The following is a 6,000-nucleotide window of genomic DNA, read 5'->3' on the forward strand; positions in this document are numbered from 1 at the left end:
CGGGCAGGCGGTCCTCGATTGAAGACAAAATGAGAAAAAACTAAGAAAGTACTTGATAAAAATAGCTGCGTAAACGCAAGCGAAACATAAGTGGAACCACCTATTGGTGTGACACCCAAGTCAACTTGCCAAGTACCGCCTGCCCGGTACTGACGATGCCCAATAGGCTGAAACAGCTGTATACCGGTGGCTCTTAAATTGAAATCAATATGGGAATGATCAAAGAGTACTTATCCATTTATTTTTTGATTTTCATGGAATTATTTTCCAGCAGCTTGACTGCATTAACCTTTCTAGATTTCATGTCATTTCTAGAAACATGTGGATTCGTTTTCCGATGGCATTTCAGGTTAGCTTCCCAAATTTCTGCTACCGCAGTTGTCGGTTGATTGGTCAAACCACCAACACTGACATAAAACTTGGCAAGTTGACTTGGGTGTCACACCAATAGGTGGTTCCACTTATGTTTCGCTTGCGTTTACGCAGCTATTTTTATCAAGTACTTTCTTAGTTTTTTCTCATTTTGTCTTCAATCGAGGACCGCCTGCCCGGTACTGACGATGCCCAATAGGCTGAAACAGCTGTATACCGGTGGCTCTTAAATTGAAATCAATATGGGAATGATCAAAGAGTACTCATCCATTTATTTTATATATATATATATATATATATATATATATATATATATATATATATACTAATATATATACTATATATATATATATATACTAATATTCGGTGATTTCGAAATTTAGGTTAAAACACTTTCGAGAAAATAATCACATGACATCTTTAGACCACGCCCACTTTTTATCTTTATAAAAATGATAGCGCGCTAGGGATGAGCTCATTGTGCTCTTACAGTATCATCTGATAAGATCGCGCTTCGAGTAGAATTTTAAATTTCTCAAAAATTTCCAAACCCGCACCCAAGGGTGTAGATCCTCTTATTTGTACGAAAAATAGCATAAAAGAGATTGTACAAGAAGTAACACAAGATGCAGAAGTTACGGACCAAGTCGGTTTTATATTTTGCTCGAAAGAGTTAAGCCGTGGTGAAGGATGGTTACAATTCAAGCCCGTTTCCGAAGTATCGTATGAGGACATATGGAATATGATATGCTCTGTTTATCAGTCTAACTCGACAGGTTTAGACTCTGAGACTTTTTGTCTTGGGGCTACTACTGTGAAAATGCCCAAAGGTCAAGGAAAATATAATACATTTGACGAAGAATGTGCCAAACGCCTGGGAATTATAGTGATTAAAAATAATGACCATCTTTGTCTTGCTAGAGCTTTGGTGGTTGCTAAAGCATATGCAGACAAAGCCACAGATAAGAAAAAAATCCGAGAGGTCATGAATGTGCAAACGTGTCTTACCTTAGATTTGTTGGAGAAGAGAGGTGTGGATATACTTAAAGAGGGTGGCGGCATAAGCGAACTCAAAAAATTCCAGGATTATTTGTCAGATTACACAATCACAGTATATGAATATGGAAATAAAGGTCGCACTGTTATTTACGAGGGTGTTGGCGGGACTTTAATAATCAACCTCTTACACCACAATAACCACTACAATGTAATAGTTTCGCTGACTGCTGCATTCTGTTGTAAGAATTACTGTGAAGCATGCCACGTACCCTTCGATCATAAGGAGAAACACAAGTGTAACCAAACTTTTCCAGCATGTCAGCAAAGCCCAACCTGCCACAACGAAAAGAAAATATTATGTTCCGCTTGTAACAGAGGTTTTAGGGGCCAAGAATGTTTTGACATTCATAAAACTGCCAAGATCTGTGAACAGATAAGGTGTTGTGAAAAGTGCCTTAAAACTGTTCCTAAAAACAGACAACATGTTTGTGGGGAAGTTTTTTGTAAACTATGTAAAGAATTCAAAGCTACTCCACACAAATGCTTCATGTCTGTGGATAATGGCAAACCATCAATGTCAAGAGTACTTTTCATATTTTACGACCTGGAAAGTACTCAAGAAGAAATATTATCACATGGATCTTTACGACATAAACCCAATCTGTGTGTATATCAACAACACTGTGAAAATTGTCTGGGTACAAACATAAAAGTATGCTGTTGTGGTGTCAGAAAACAAGTTTTGAAGATACAACCTGTGTACCGGTTCATGGAGTACGTAATGAATCAACGTGTACAATTCAAACAAATTATTGTTGTTGGGCATGCCTCAGATCTATATGACAACCAATTCCTTTTGAACTATTTACTGACATCAAAAAATCTGAAACCAGAGTTAATAACCCAAGGAACGAAACTGTTGTTGATGTCTATAGAAAATGTGAAATTTATCGATTCGCTCAATTATTTCCCGATGCCTTTAGCTAAATTACCCAAGGCTTTTGGGCTGGATGGTGTAAACGAGGGTTACTTCCCACACCTTTTCAATAAAGCTGGAAACTAGAATTATGTTGGACCACTACCTGCTCTAGGATATTATGACCCAGAATCAATCAAATATACAACCAAACTCGAAGAAGACAAGGACGCTAAAAAACAACTCATTGAATGGCATAAACAATCATCTGAACAAGGCTATGTCTTTGACTTTCAGAAAGAACTGGTGGAATATTGTCAAAGTGATGTGGATATATTGTCTCGAGTCGGAAATAGCCGTCCAATGGCTGCTGTGGGAAGGAAGACAAAGAGGTACTAAGATTCAGCATGCTGGTCGAGGGTCTGAAGCATCCATATTCAATATGAAAGTGGATGGTTTCTGTGAGAAAACAAAACAAATTTTCGAGTTTCATGGTTGTTATTTCTACGGATGTCCTAAATGTATAAAATACAAACGCAATGACCACACTTTCGAAGACCCTACTGTTACTATAGAAATGCGTTTTGAGGCAACCTTGGCGAAAACTGCACGTTTGCGACAACTTGACTATGAAGTCATAGAAAAATGGGAGAGTTCTTTTTGAAAATAGCTTTTGTAAAATCCAGAATTGTGTATTTTCACCGAAAAACACCCCTTATTCGCTCAATTACCTTTGAATCCTCGTGATGCTTTCTATGGTGGCCGAACTGATGCTACGAAATTATATTACAAATGTAAAGAAGGTGAAAAAATCAAGTACGTCGATGTGTGCAGCCTATATCCATTCATAAATAAATACGGATAGTACCCTGTAGGACACCAGGAAGTTTTTGTTGGGGAAGAATGTAATACTTTGAATTTAAATGACGTTGATGGAATTATAAAATGTAAAGTTGTTCCTCCTCAAAACCTAAATCACCCCGTATTACCGGTGAAAATGAATGGCAAATTGTGTTGTGAACATATGGCTGTTGAATGTACTCACATATGTGAAGAAGAACGGGCTCTCTCCGGTACTTGGGTGATAGATGAGGTTTTGAAAGCTTTGGAAAAGGGTACAAACTCATTGAAATCTATCAAATCTGGAAATACAAAGTTGTAAAATATGACCCTGCTATCAAGTCAGGCGGTCTATTTTCTGAATATATTTCCAAGTTTTTGAAAATCAAACAACAAGCTTCAGGTTGGCCCTCCGGTTGTATATCAGAACAACAAAAAAATAAATATATTCAAGATTACTATGACAAAGAGGGTGTTACCTTGTGTGCCAAAGAAATTGAATTCAATCCAGGACGTCGACAAATTGGCAAAAGTGTTATAACAAGTTTTTGGGGAAAATTAGGTCAAAGGGAAAACCAACAAAAAACTTCCATAGTTTCTGAGGCTGCTGAACTTTTTGACATGTTATCATGTTATCAAAAGCCTCTTTCAACTGTTAACGTTGTGCTGGCTGCATATACTACAGCCCAAGCAAGACTAGAATTATATAAATATTTGGAAAAACTAGATATAAGAGTTTTGTATCACGATACAGATTCAGTTACTTATATTTCACGTCCCGGAATGTATGATGTACCTTTAGGTAGTTTTTTAGGTGAAATGACTGATGAATTGTCTGAATATGGAAATGGTAGCTACATAACAGACTTTGTCTCTGGTGGTCCAAAATTATACGCATATCGTGTATATTCCCCAATGCGGCATAAAACATTTGATATAATCAAAGTCAAAGGGATCACCTTGAATTATAACACGTATAAGCAAGCTAATTTTGAAAAACTCAGAGACTTGGTTATCAACGAAAACGCTTCCGACGAGTATATAACAACAAAAAATGTTTTAAGAAATCCTGATCACTCTGTCATCACAAAAGATGTAACAGAAATCTTTCGAACCAACTTCACCAAACGAAAACGTGTTGAAAATTTCGATTCTGTACCTTATGGATATAAAAAAATAAAATATTTCAATTGAAATTACCAATATTTGAATAAAAACTCGCCATGTAGCTGAAAACACTTTTTATTATCCATTTGAAGATTGATGTTGGCCAATAAAAATACTATTATGTTTTGTTTCATTCAAATATTATCAATTCTTCATCAAGGTGTACAGTGTTAACAAATACACCCACATATATCCACACTTTTCTTCGTATGACTCAAATATCTACAATATTAACATTTCGAAATCACTCATTCTCAATATGTTGGTGATTTTTTCAATTTTTAGACATGATGGGATTTCCAAAAAAAATTTTTACAAACCTATTTTTTCCCTCTGTATAATTTTTATATTGATGTTATAAATTTTATGGTGGTTTTCAAAAACCGATGTACAAGATTTGTGGTGTCACTCTGTATAATTTTGTTGAGGAATTATTGAAAATCATTCTGAATTATATACCCGAACATTTTATAGTGGTTCTTTAAACTGATTTACAAGACTTGTTGGTGTCATTACAAGACTTGTTGGTGTCACTCTGTATAATTTTGTAGTGAAATTATTGAAAAAAATGTACACCTCGACATTTCCGTTGTGTAATTTTTAAAAACCGATTTATAAGACTTGTTGTTGTTGACACTCTGTGTTGAAATTATTGTAACTGGAAATATAAAAAATGTTTTAATTTGTAGTGTTCGATTTTGAATACCTTTACCTTTTATTATTACTATCACCCAAATTCATATAAACCAATCAAAAAGACTAATTATTATTATCATGAAAACTCCTTTCAGTTGGTTGTTTTTCATAGTTTTTTGTTGTTTTTCAACAACTTTTCAATTATTATCCACTCTTGGAATACAAAAAATGCTACTTATAATTTCAATCAATCAATTTAAATATTTATGTTCTGAATATTCCTATACCTCAATTTATGTCACGAACCTTGGTAATATAATTAAAATAAAAATCTAACTCACCTCAAATTATCCTGTGTTTTTCACTTCTACCAAATGAATACTTTACTTCACCTAACTCGCGCACAAATGAATTTCATATTATCACACATACACAGCAACAGGAAGTTATACGAGATAACTCGCTACCCGACGGATTTCTTATCAAAAGCCAACACGTAAATAACAATACATGGTCCGGCATCAGGACTTTGTACGAAATCCATTTTCCGGGTTCAAATTTCTGCACACACAGCGTATACGAAGGGTATGCTAAATACCATTCTGTCTCAAACGATACCCTATATACATTTTTACCTACAGTTATTCAAGCTGTTGATGGTACCTTAGTTGACGAAACTCTGTGTCCTTCTGACACACATGGAATCGTTACCTCCCTTCCACTCTACTAGTTTAAGTCCACAGTGGGTCCCCATCGCAACCCGCAAGGACTTATTGTGGTTCACATGTTCGAATGGATATGCTTAACTCTAAAAACCTGATTCGGTGCCCAGCGGGTCAATCATATGTAATGCTGTTTTGTTATTTTTTCCCCAAAAAGCACTAATTTTTTCTCTACTCTACACTGATGTCATCACCTTCTTCTCATATTACATCATTTACACACATCTACCTCTAGTCAGGGGTATTCCACAAGGTTCCGCTATGAGGTCTGAAGCTCCAAAGCATAAATGAGTCATAAACGGAGTTTTTTATTAAATGATGAGACACCCTGTACACATTGAAGAATCA

At 35.6% G+C, this 6,000-nt stretch overlaps 1 long non-coding RNA gene across 1 annotated transcript in view; it reads right to left on the minus strand.

The window, feature by feature from the left end:
• LOC141484245 (uncharacterized) overlaps window positions 1-5,502 on the minus strand; it is a 121,125-nt gene extending 115,623 nt beyond the window's left edge. Inside the window, exon 1 of the long non-coding RNA XR_012466542.1 lies at window positions 5,272-5,502. This is a non-coding gene — a long non-coding RNA (uncharacterized lncRNA). The remainder of the gene's footprint in view (window positions 1-5,271) is intronic.
• Window positions 5,503-6,000: the final 498 nt, after the last annotated feature.

Source organism: Leptinotarsa decemlineata, unplaced genomic scaffold, assembly GCF_025532065.1.
Source record: "Leptinotarsa decemlineata unplaced genomic scaffold, Ldec_3_MD MMD2_tig00005178_RagTag_RagTag, whole genome shotgun sequence".
Classification (NCBI taxonomy): Eukaryota; Metazoa; Arthropoda; class Insecta; order Coleoptera; family Chrysomelidae; genus Leptinotarsa; species Leptinotarsa decemlineata.